A 13,484-nucleotide genomic window follows, 5' to 3' on the forward strand; every position below is an offset into this window, starting at 1 on the left:
CCTCTGGTGCACATCCCTCCTGTGCACATGCTGATTTTGTTGCAGTTGTTGCTACAGTAGATAGTAATGGTCTTCCTCTTCTGATGTGGTGTCAAGCATATTCAACACACCTTCCATCCTGATCTTGTCAAAGTTTAGAAAAAGCTGCATCCACACAGGAACTCATTGCCAAACATTTGCCAGAGGGAACTGGAACAACAGCTGCAATAAGTGAGGTTTTATTCAGATGGAACAGAGAAGTTTAAATATCTTTCTGAACTGCTACTCAATCTCGCTTGCATTCCCCTGGTCAGTTTCCGATGCCCTGAGAAACCTGTGCTGCTCAAGTTAAATTTGGAGCCAAGTTATAAACAATTTAAATAAAGCATTAACCTCTCCTAAGGAGATTAATGTATCTGCCCCAGTCCAATTATCAAATTTTTGACATCGGTGAATTGGTTTCTTGCAGATATCTAAGTGAGCTTTCATTAAACCCAAAAGTGGCCGTGTTGGAGCCAGCTTACACTCACGCTCTAGAAATCACTAATTCTTAACCCACTACCCCCGCCCACCCACCCAGCTTCTACTCCCACCCAAGGAGAGGGTGGATCCTGTGGGATGGTTCCCCGAGCAGACTATCAAAGTCATTTGGCAGAATGCCTCATCACCAGAACTTTCCAACAAGCACCAAGACATAGCTTGGCTGGTAGTGAGAAAGGCCTCCCCGTCAGATCCTTCCTAAATGCCAGGAGTCTCAGCCCCTCGGCACGTTGCCCTCGAGGTGGCTGTGGTGGGGAAGAGACGGTTGTTCACCTCCTTGTAGAGTGTGCCTTTGCAAAGAAGGTCTGGAAAGAGATGCAGTGATTTCTGTCGAGGTTCATCCCGAGCAGTTCTGTGACACAGGACTCTGTGCTCTACAGGCTGTTCCCAGGCACACACACCGAGACAAACATCAACTACAGCTGGAGGTTCATCAACTTGGTGAAAGACGCTCTTTGGTCTGCCCGAAACTTGTTGGTCTTCCAGCGCAAAGAGTTGTCCCCAACTGAGTGTTGCAGACAGGCACATTCCAAAGTCCAGGACTACGTGCTGAGGGACGCACTAAAGCTTGGAGCAGCTGCCGCAAAGGCACAATGGGGAAGGGTTGCTGCCTAAGACCTTTCTGCCACAGTGCACCGAGGGACTGGGAACTGTGTAGAGCCCCTCAGGCTGTACAGCTCAAAATGAATGTCTGCAAATGATTGTAATATTCATTGTTTGTACTGATGCACCTTGTGATACACGTTGTAAAAGTTGAACCTGATTGTACTTTCGTAATGGTGATTTAGAAATGGTTTGGAATGTGGTTGAAGATATTTTATTAATAAAGTATATTTTTGCAAAAAAATCTACTCCCACCCACTGCTCTGTAACTGACTACTATCAAACCTTGAAGTTTTAATTCCTTTCATTTTTTTTCATCCAATTTGTTATCTGCTTGTTTCAGTTAACAGCCAGCTCTCCTGTGTTTCTTGGTGAAATCCCACAGTGGGCTGAATTTTAGGCTTGGCGCGGGACCGTGACTGGCAGGACCGGAATCGGAAGTGAAATTCCACTCCTGCCTCCATCGGCTCCCAACAGCATTTTCATGCTGGCTGGCCAATTAACTGCCGGCCAGCGTGAAATGCGCTCAGCATTGGGCAGGTGTTTGGTGGAGAAGGGCAGGTGCCGACACAAGCGAGGGTGCAAGCGAGCAGTATTACCTGAGCTCGCTGAAGGCTGACAACTGCAGTGAAGATGCCTCAGGGAGCTCCAGGATTGTTGGAGAGATATCAGCTCACAAAAAAAATGCCCCAAACTATCTATAATGATGCAACGAACAACTGACAGCAATACTCATGAATCATCAAACCTCAAACACATTCAGGCCTATTATGCCGGATCGAGAACGGTGAAAAAATGTGAACACTGCCGGACCAATTGGCCCGTTCACCAAGCGTAAAAACAAACAGGCACGTGAAATTCGGGGCAATTGCATGTTTAATGGGCTTAATTGCCCGTTTAATTGTCAGTGGGCATGCTTTCAATTCCTTCACACGCTCGCCGACCATAACATTGTGCAAGAGCACTTCTTCTCGTGCGATTTCTTGCAAGGGCAGGTCCAGCCCGTGCCCGCTCAAGCGCCATGAAATTCTGGCCTATGAGTCCAGCCTCAAGCTAGCCCAAAGATACAGCCTCAATGAACGACTACTTTGGACATTTGACGGGGTGGCATTTGGCACTGATCTCACCGGAGTGATTTAGCAGAGAAAAAATTGACTTCTTTAGAAAACCATCGAAGAAAATTCTGTCCTAGGTATTTTTCCTTTCTATATTAACAGGAAATACTTTGCAAAAAAAGGTATACTCACTTAAATTGATTTGCTCTTTAATTAAACCATAAGGCAGTGTTGTGGTGACGGCTCAGGACAACTCCTGAGTTGTGTAAACTTCCTGCTGGGGAAGCACCTCATTTCCACATACTGCTTACTTCTGGCCAATTCCATACACCTATCTTGGTGCCTTTCCAAAAATCCACCAAGTCACCTCTGCTCATTGCTTTGCCCATATTCACATATGCTGGCTGCCCTCCAATGCCAATCACCATCTCATCTCTAAGATGCTTCCGTTTGCGGCTCAGTTAACAGAACAGCCTCTTCATTAAAGCAGCCACAGAAATAGACTAGTGCTCCCCTGTAGGTACGTACTTATTTAGGAATAAAATTGTTCACGTTTGAGAATAGACTTTAACTCGCAATTTTACTGGCACCGAAGCATTTAGCACATCATGGAGTCCATGTGAACAGATCACTAAAATGTAGTAATCTGGTTAAAATAATGATCTATAGGCTAATGGGATATTAACCTTTATAACCAGAGGGTGAGAATATAAATGAGAGGAAGCTTGATGAAACTATACGAAGCCCTGGTTACATTACGGGAAAAATTGTGTACAATGCTGGGCACCATAACTCAGAAAGTAAGAAATGTGGTGCAGATTCTCCAGAATGAGGCCAGGGCTTCAAAGGTTAGATTATGACATGAGATTAGATAAATTATGTTTGTGATTAGGTTAAGAGGTGATTTGTTTGGAGGTTTTTAGAATTTATAAAGAGATTGATCTTCGGGGCAGTCTAAGGGCAGGGGACCTGACCTTAAAATCAGAACCAGGTCACTCAGAGAGAAGTTAGAACATAGGAATGTAGGAAATAGGAGCAGGAATAGGCCTTTCAGCCCCCCTGAGCCTGCTCTGCCAGTCAACTAGATCCTGGCTGTTCTTCTACCTCAACACCATCTTCCTGCACTATCCCCATATCCCTTGATATCTTTAATCTCTAGAAATCAATCAAATCTCGCCTTAAGTATAGCTCATGACTGATCCTGCACAGCTCCTCGGAGGTAGAGAATGCCAAGAGAATCCTGCAGGAATTTTGTATGTTTCAATGAGATCACCTCTCATTCTTCTAAACTCTAGAGAATACAAACCTAGTCTCCTCAATCTCTCCTCAGAGGACAATCCCGTCATCCCAGGGATCAGTCTGGTAAACCTTCATTGCACTTCCTCTATGGCCAGTATATCCTTAGGTAAGGAGACCAAAACTGTACACAATACTCCAGGTGCAGACTCACCAAACCTCTATACAATTGCAGCAAAACTTCTATATTCTTGTACTCAAATATTCTTGCAATAAAGGCCTTCCTAACTGCTTGCTGCACCTGTGTGTTAGCTTTCAGTGATTTATGAACAAGGACACCGAGGTCCCTTTGGACATCAACACTTCCCAATCTCTCCCCATTTAAAAAATACTCTGCATTCCTGTTTTTCTTAACAAAGTAGATGACTTTGTATTTTTCCACATTAAATTCCATCTGCCATGTTCTTGTCCACTTAGTTAGTCTGTCTAAATCTCCTTGAAGCCTCTTTGAACCCTCCTCACAACTCACATTCCCACTTAGTTTTGTGTTATCAGTAAAAACACTAACAAACACACTTTCATGCAAAGGCTGGTAGCAGTGTGGAACTTTCTTCCACAAAAAACAGTTGCTGCTAGCTCAATTAATAATTTTATAGCTGGGATTGATAGATTTTTGTTAGCCAAGATATAAATGGATGTGGAGCTAAGGTGGGTGAATGATATTAAAATCAGCTATGATCTCATCAAATGGCAGAATAGGCATACTCATGTTCCTATATCACCATTTGTTGTTTCATCAACACTTAAATTCTATGTTTTGCCACCCATGGATGTGCATTCTAAAATGCCAAAAATTATCCCTTAGATGGTAACGAAGAACAATTTTTACCCTCAATTCTGATTGAACCATGGCATTAATCCAGCATTATGGGTATGGTTCAGCAGGAAACCAGGCTGTCTACAACACTCCCTCATCCTTTTAATTCCAAGTTTACCCATCTGCTACAGGCAGTTGTAGCTTTGCAATTTACATTTCATGTTGATGTGAGATGTTTGCCATTTTCTTTGTATATTTATGGGTCTATATTTAGTCAATTAGTTTGTATAAGAAACAGGGCATGTTGCCTACATCATGTAGTAAGTATTAATAAATATTGAATTTATTACAGCCTAAAAATATGTAGGCCCAGTGCCAATTTAACAAAGTTAAAATAAAACCGCTCTGCTACATTTTCCTGTTAACAAATTTACCAAAGAGCAATTAAGGATGGGAACAAATGCTAGCCTTGCCAGTGACACCCACATCCCATGAAGGAATAAAAATCCCCAACAAACTTAAAGAAAGCATAATTCTACATTTCCAGAATGCTGCAATACCTAAAAGCAAAAGGCATTAATGCCTCTTTTTAGAATCGTATAGCACAGGAAGAGGCCATTTGACCCATTGTGCCTGTGTCAACTCTTTGAAATACCTATCCATTTAGTTTTCCCCAGTCCTCTGATCATTTTGCCTCTCCTTTTCAAACTAGTTTCAATGGGCCAGACTCTGCTGTAACAGGGTATCTAATAACATCTTCCATTAGCCTTTGCAAGGTTATGTTTTTAAGTTTTATCTTTGTGTGACAAGTTGTTGAAAATGTGAGCTGATAACATCACAGTGAGGGACCTGAGTGAACAAGGCAAACAACTGTGTACCGCCTTAACCAATCAGATTGAAGAAATGTGAAACTAACAGTGAAGGAGGTGTAAATTAGAGAGGAGGAATTCAAAAATAAAAGAAGGTATAGAGGGAGACATAAAGAGGGAGAAATAAAGATTGGATTAGGAGAGGGGAAAAAAGAGACAGGCAAAGTTAATCAAAAAAATTAATTGTAAAAATGTCAAATTTGAAATGTAAGACCAGAAGGAATGAGGCTTCACACTTGTAAAAGTTAATTTTCAATGCCACAGTGTTTGTTTGGCAGTAATTTACACATCACATTGTTAGAAGTGTTCTTATACTTAACATTCTGGGGCAAGTTTAGTTTATATAAACTGTGCAAATACAGTAACTGCACACCATTCAATGCATTTCAATGGTGAGGCAGACAGCAAAATGCCATTTTCAAGAAGCAGCACAACTCGGACAGGAAATTTTGACTTTTTGAGACTAAACATGCATTTGCCCCGTGCCTGACATTGCTGCACCACTTGCACATAAATAACAGCATAATTTTGATTGAAAAATCTGGACCATTATTTCTTCACATTTTATGTGCTTCAATGAACAGAGTGTTCAACTGGGGACAAGAAAAATTTATGCTCCACCAAAAAAATGAATTAAATTGTTGTGAACTACTACATGCCCTCCAATGAATCAAAGCCTAGGTTAGTCTATGGAGAAGCTATGCTGCCAACTGCACCTTTTGTATGAAAAGGGGTTAGATTTGAAGGAATAAGTGAGCATAAAGATTTAAAAGTGTCACCTCTTTATTTTTGGACAGATGCACCAGTGAAAACCAAGTGTTGGGATGACAAGCAGTTCAGGCTTCTAAGCTAGCATGTCGGGCAATATTTTAAAATTCCCTTGCAAACCAAAGCTCTGAACTTCCTAACTAGATATAATTTTAGTCAGCCAGCAAGAAATTAAATGATTTCCCTTTGAAAAGGAAGCATAAATGTCCTTCAAATCACTGAAGCTTGACTGGACCCTATAAACTCAATAATAAATGTTGTTCTATGTGATCCATTTTGAATCTTTCACAAGTGATCATATTGTTTATACATCAGAGATCTAAAATGAATCTGAATCACTCTAGATGCTTGGGAATAATGGAATCAATGTAGCAAACTCTTTCTCTATTTTTCTTCTTGAGGAACATCTGGGACTACAAATGACAGAATTGGTGAAATTAACATTTAACGTCACAATACCTACTGTGACAGGGAGCGCATATTTTTATACGTGTGTGGTGCCTGACTCATTATAACATGATTCATTATCTGATTCTCTCTCTCTCGACTGTGCATAAGGTCCAGTAAAGCAGAAGACTTCTGATCTCCTGATACTACTGTAAGTTACTCTATATGCTTAATAAATCTTAATAACAATTCACAACTATGCCTAATGTTTGAAGGGGTATTGACATGTGGTAGTAGCAGTGGTACTGATTGTTTAAAGTAACTTTCTTTATTTTGGTAGATGCCTCAATAGCCAACACTATTTTTAAAGTTACATGAAAACTAAAGCGTATACACAATGGTGTTGTGAGGTTCTCTTACACCACCTTTTGGCTCTCGAAATCCACAATGCAAATACTGCAGAAAAGTGGAAAAGATTTGTATAAGACTGAGAAAACTGCATTCTTGTGACACAGCTTCAACAGGATTCGAAACTTACTCAGGTAGTGACATATCTCTTAGTAATAGGTGAAGATGAAGGTCTTGCAGTGCAGTGGTAGCATCTGTACCTCTGGGCCAGAAGTTATCGATTCAAGTCCCACTTCATGCTTGATGGCCATGGAAGGTGTGTCCCAATGTAGCCAAACAGATTGAATATCAGCCCGTAAATCTTTCCAATACAAGGCGGTAAGAGTGGGAGAGTTTTCAGATCAGCCATACTGCAGAAGGCAATGGCAAATCACTGCAATACATTGCCAAGCATAATCATGGACCAATCCAATGGAAGTTCATGGTTGCCAATGCCCACTGAGGGCATGGTACCAGGTGGAGGATTGGAGAAGAAGCTCATGAAGCCTAGCCCATATGGTCAGGCTGGGCTGTGACTGGAGACAGGATCAAGCTGGTGCTGGTGCTGATGAAGTTCTCTTAGTTCTGCCAATGACGCAGATTATAAGCTCAATAGGAAAAAGATACTTTTGACATATACGATCAGTATCGTGCAGCACTTAAAGCCAGGGAAACTCCAAAACACAAGAGAGGTAAGCTTCGAGACAATGCTAAAGAATCCCCAAAGATGCAGGAGCACTGGCACTGCGGTAAAAAGTATGAATTCCATAAAAGAGAGCTGTGTCATGGTTAGTGAAGATATGAAACCATTTCAGAGTCTTCAAAGGAAGACTCCAATAATATTGTCTGAAAGTATCTTTTAAAGGCAGCAGATGGTCCCAGCAAATACCTTGAGCAAAGCATATCTGACAGAAGTTAACGCCTGTGAGCTAGCAGGAATTGAATGCCCTGATTTACTACTGGTTGAAGACAGATGCTGGCAACAACTTAATCATTGCTGCAGCCTTCGAACCAATTCAGAAGAAACTGCAGATTATCATTCAGCAAGGCTGACCTAGGATCAAGTCAGAGACACCTGAATGCCTCCATCCTGACTTTAACTTGTAAGATGAACTAACTCTCCCAAGAAAATTGATATTCAAGGAGCAGCAACCCACATACCAAAAAAATGATATCAGTAGCTCATTCAACATACATCGACATAGAAAGTTGCATCTGTTGAATACACAACAGCCTCTATTAGCTCAGGATGTCAACAGCGCTTAAACAATACATTGCAAAGTGTGATATCGGGTCAGCTAATCAGAGTTTTCCAAATAAGGAAGCACTATTTCAGCACAAGATTGTGGCTAGGCCTGGGTGAAGGCTGACCTTTGTGAGTTAAGTGGCTGTACCTTGCTTATGGATAAAATGACTGTGATAATCTTACACAAAGTAACCTGCCCTATTTCCATTACTACACATAGGCCAGAATTTTCTGGCTGACATGCGGGTGGCGGAGCCCACACGTCTGCGCTTAAAATGTTGCGCGCTGACGTCGCGTGAGCATGCCGACGTCAGTGTGCGGCATCGCATTATTTCGGCTGGCAGGCGCGCTCAGCAGCGGGGCGTTAGTCAGCCATTAATTGAAGGGCTCATTAAGGCCCTTAACTTGCCAATTATCCAGGATTTTGAGGGGACCGTGCGAACTTTGGGTCAGCGCACGGGCCCAACAGGCAGGCGGGTAGGAGAATATTTATTAAAACTCATGCAATGTCGGGATATGTGGACTCAGAGGGGTTGTTCATGTTTTACATGAAGTTTTAATCGCTGAAAATGTTTAAAAGTTGCCTGTGTGATTGTTAGCAGTTCTCATCGATTTCCAAGAGCTTCTTGTGTACTTTGAAACCAGTCTGCAGACAGTCATCTTTCTTGGACCTGCAGCTTTCTGGAGGCCTTCATTTAGCCTGGGGATATGGGTTCTGACCTCTCCACTGAAGGCAGCTCCTCTGAGGAGGAAGGGAGGGATAGAATAAGGAGGAGGCCAGGACAGGACAATCAGCCTCCAGGGGAGCTACCTTGGGTGTCCAGGCACAGGCACAAGGGGCGCAGGGCCAAGAGGTCCCTATTCTAAGACCAACACAAAATCACCAGTGACATACCCGTGGAGTGCCTAAGGTGCCTTATGCTTATGTTTTTGGGTGCTACATCTAGGTGCCGCCCCTTCACTCGGAGTGGCTTGAGAGACAGCCTGCTGACTCTGCTGTCCTATTGGCCTCGATGACCTTGGCAGGCGTCCTCTGGCCCGTGGAGCCTGTGATGGCCCCAGCTGGGAGGGAGTGGCCAGTTCCTGAACTGGCCCCTCCCCAGTTGTCGCAGCCTCAATGGAAGAAACATTGACTGGCAGAGGCGCGGAGGAGCTGCTGCTCTCATCCGGAGCACCCTGAGAGGAACTCACAGCGAAGACAGGCAGCTGTTGCGCCAACATGAGGTCCCTTTCGACCTCCCTGCTCACCGCTGATGCATGGGCACCAAGTGCCGATGCTTGGTGTCCACAACATCTCCCACATTGGGAATGACCACCCGTGGCCAGTACCGCTGTGAGGGCTTGCAGGTCAGAGCGTATCCCAATCATAAAATGTTCCATTCGATTGAAGCCCCTCTCTATGAGAGTCGCCAATCTCTCATTGGAGGAAGTCTGTAGCTCTGCCCTGGGGGTCAAACCTTCACGTGCACTCTGCCTGGACTCCTCCATCACAGAGAGCAACTGAAGCATTCTCTCATGCAACCCTGCCAGATGCAAACACACTTCCTGCCGCCTGTCCTGTAGCTGCTGCATTGGTGATAACTCCAGAGGCACGTCATCAATGCTAGACTCAGCATGTGCCTCGTCCCCTGCAGCCCTCTGGCTGCTGGCGCCATCGGCACTCTCTGCCCCTACCATCTCTTCCAACCATCGTGATGTGCCCTCTCCACAGTGACCCGGAACATTAGCCGATGGTAAAGTCCTTACCGAGGTGTGTCTGTCTGCGCTGCTGCCTGGCTGGCTGAAATGATGTGCCGCAAGTTGCACATGTTGCCCCTCAGGTGTGGACTGGGGGCTGCGGGGTCGAGTTGCGGGTCGCTCTGGTGATGCTGAAATTAACAACAAGGACATTGCATCAGTTAGCGTACATTCAGTTCAACCTTTCATCACTTTCCCCCCCAGCCTCATAAGTTGCTGACCCTAAGGAGAAGAACATTGGTGGGGTGGAAAAGAGTCAAGACATGCCCCAACCATTAAACACACATGCAGACAGGCTGGTCAGATGGCCTCAGGAGTGCCACATGGCATGTTATGAACCGTGGGAGTGGGGAGAGTGCAGAGGTACCTGATCTGGATGCATGCTGGCCTGGATAGTTTCGGGGCTGAGGAAACATCACAAACAGTTGTGACATTTGCCATCAATCACAGGAGATTGAGAGGTCACATTATTGGCCTTCATTCCATAAGAAAGCGCTTAGACCGGGTGGGCAGAAGGCAACATTTCCCCTTGGTGCAGGGATGAGTAAGGTGGTGACATTCACCTAAGTTGAGTGTCATGAGGTGCTGAGGACCTTTTGAACAAAGTAATGTGGGGCCCACTGGCTGAAAGGGTGCTGGAGGTCCCAAACCCCCTCAGATGAAATATGTCTGGCTGTGCAGCAGCGATCCAATGGCATGTTAGACCATGGTGATAGTGGTCACAAATGGGATAAGGTGACTTTGGAAGGTGGTGGAGACACAATTCCTCAAGGGGACGAGGGTCCCCTCTGTATGACCCACACGTCAGAATGTCTCAATATGTGAATGAGCATTGTTGCAGCATTAACGATTGCAGCAACCATCAGTGGTTTGGATGGTGGGCAGACAGAGTGGATGGGACTGTGAACCTCAAATGGCTGGCCGCTGGATGCCAGCTTCACCGCCCCCAGCCGTCCTGACTCCTGCCCAGCTCCATGGCCTGCTCTTCCAAAGGTGAGGGGCGCTGCCTGCCCGACCGACAAACAGAAAATTCTGGCCATAATGTTTTGGGAAATGCAAGGAAATGTTTGCAAGATTTCCTGTTGACAAATAACATTCCACAATTTGTATCCACAGAATTTGCAGCGTTTGCCAAGACATGGGGATTCAAGCACATGTCACCACCACCTCAATATCCATAAAGTTAAAAATGACATCAAGGCCTGTCAATCGACTTCAGAAACACAAGGATTCCAGTCAGAGTTCCTAGCAACACACCAAGTGAAAGTGTAAGCCTTGCACAGAGACATTTGAGTCATAGGAGCAAGACATTACACTCTATTTCTAGAACACTCCTGCAACCTTGATTTCACAGAGGAAGACACTTGGGTGTGTTTGGTGTGAAGCAACGTCAGCAACATTACTTGCAAAGGAATGTGAAACACTTCAAGTAATACAACCTGTTGGTAGAGGGTGGATTAAATTCTCTGGCTAGAGTAGTTGGGAATACTGAAATGTGTATAAGTGTGGTGGGTCCTAGAAGTTACAACGAGCAAGTCAGGGACTCATCATATCACAGGAATCAATGTCAGTTGATTAATGCTGATGACCCACCTGTAATCAAAACTCCTTGGGTTGAGGACTTTTCTGAAACACAGGTCCTCAGCAGTCCTCTGCATGGTCCAAAACAAGTAACAATGACAACACCCAAAACTACTGGTAGTTAGATTGCGATCATCACAACTGGAAGACAGTGTCAGCCTGTATGTCAGTTGAATGACTATTTGTTAGAGCGCCTACTTGAAATTGTGCTTTGTTTCAGTTAAATTTCAGAATTTCACACAAACTCAACAGGTGGTACATCTTTTTCTTTTTGGAGGGGGTAAGATGTGACCCAGAGCAGGCTTGCTTTCCATACATGCATGTCATCATCATGTGATTCCTCTGTTTTCTCGTGTGCACGTATGGGCTCCAGCAAAGCAGCAAACTTCGCCTAATGCTGAAATCACTAAGTTCACTTATTTTACATGCTTAATAACGCATTGATACTCTAACAACTCATAGCAACGCCTACTATATAAAGAGGTACCTACAAGTCAAATTCCTATCACTTTTGCATGGATAGGTGTATATATATGCTCACAAAAGGTCTTAGTACCAGACATTTGAGTCCCGTGGCTCCTTGAAATGCATCTGTAGCAGTTACACCTGCTCTTTCCTAAGCTATCTGCAGTGTCATGTAATTAGAAGGCTGTTCCATGTTAGGTTGCAGGTAAATCTAATTCTGTATTATCTAGCTGACCCCAGTCAAAGCTTGCTAGTCAATAGACAGCATGACACAGCATTGGCTGATAATTATGCAGTTGGCCAACTATTTCCACTGGTCTTCAGAAGAAACACAGGAAGCAAAAAAAAAAGTGTAATAAAAATACACAAATAGTTTGATATTTTTCTTAAACACATCTGAAATCATCATGCAACTAGATGAAAAACAAATCGAAAATGATATTAATACTGGAACTAGTTAATACAGGTTAGGGGCGGGGGTGCAAGATCACCAGCCTGAATTGGAAATATATCGCTGTCCTTCACTGTCACTGGGTCAACATCCTGGAACAGCCTACACCACATGGACTGCAGCGCTTCAAGGAGGCAGCCACCTTCTCAACAGCAATTAGGGATGGGCAATAATGCCCACAACCCATGAATGAGCATTAAGAAAATTCTTTAGCTTTTGCAACATTGGGCTGATTGGTTACCTTCTGCTGGGTGGAACGATCTTGAGAGAGGGGTGGGGGTTTGGCAGTGGCAACACAGCTCGACAGAGGTATAAATGCACTGGGATAAAATGTGCCCAGCTTCACATCAACTGGTCATTTGACTCAGAGAGGCCAGGGGATTCTCCAGTATGGGAGATGTGACTGCCTAGCTCGTATCGAATGTCCTTCAGACCCTGTTAAAATATTCATCAGGTAGAGCAGAGGAGGAATCATTTGCAATTTATCTGCTTCCAAAACCTTGACACAGGGTTAATAAGGACACTGGGTGAAAAAAATAGAAAACAATCCCTCATACACTGACACTCCATTTTTAACGAGCACAGATAAATGAGTCGTTTCTCATTTATCTCGTGCCCAACACCATCAAACCCATCACTGTCAACCCCCCAGCACCGTGCCCAACACCAAACAAACCCACATCATTTCTTTCCATCAATCATACCCTCGAATACAAAAACTGAAGGACTCATCTTCCAAAATACTGTAAAATCCCAGATCCCATCAGTGCTCCCCTACCTTAGCTCTCACCGGAGGGCTCCTAACCTTATTACTGTATCATACACCCAGTACTTTCTGATGCAGGGAGTACTGATAAACCCAAGCCCCTTCCATGCTCTCCTTTTTCAGTGTTGCAAGTCCATTTTATTTCTCTCCCAAAACCCCTATGTTCCTAAAGCTGAACCCCAGTGCTTACAAGCTGTAAATCTTGGGTCCCTCAAACATGCATTATTCCCCATGCCTCTACCAGGCAACAATCTTAGGCTCATCCCAATCTGTCTCCCAGCCACTTCCCATTTGCTGCCAGGGTGCAATTACATTCTCAGTTTTCTCTTAAGCTTGCACTTTCCCCAAGAAACCTCTCTGAGCCTGTATCTTCATATGCTTTGTCGACTTTTGCTTGATATCCTAGACTTCAAAAAGGCAAGACATAAAATATGGAATGTGCGGGTAAAGGATCATGCGAGAGGCACTAAAAACATGGAAGGAATATAGAAAACAAAAGAGATGGTAGAGATTCATAGACAAATAGACAATGAAAAAAGTGAAAGGCAAAAAACACAATGGAAGACAGAATGAGAAAGTAGGAAAGAACACGCCAAC

At 43.9% G+C, this 13,484-nt stretch overlaps 1 long non-coding RNA gene across 1 annotated transcript; it reads left to right on the forward strand.

Moving 5' to 3' along the window:
* Positions 1-1,647: 1,647 nt before the first annotated feature.
* Positions 1,648-11,693, forward strand: LOC121289794. The gene is made up of 3 exons (XR_005945651.1): positions 1,648-2,314; positions 6,426-6,465; positions 10,741-11,693. It is a non-coding gene; the product is annotated as an uncharacterized LOC121289794 (long non-coding RNA).
* Positions 11,694-13,484: the final 1,791 nt, after the last annotated feature.

The sequence above is a fragment of the Carcharodon carcharias genome, chromosome 17 (assembly GCF_017639515.1).
Source record: "Carcharodon carcharias isolate sCarCar2 chromosome 17, sCarCar2.pri, whole genome shotgun sequence".
NCBI lineage: Eukaryota > Metazoa > Chordata > Chondrichthyes > Lamniformes > Lamnidae > Carcharodon > Carcharodon carcharias.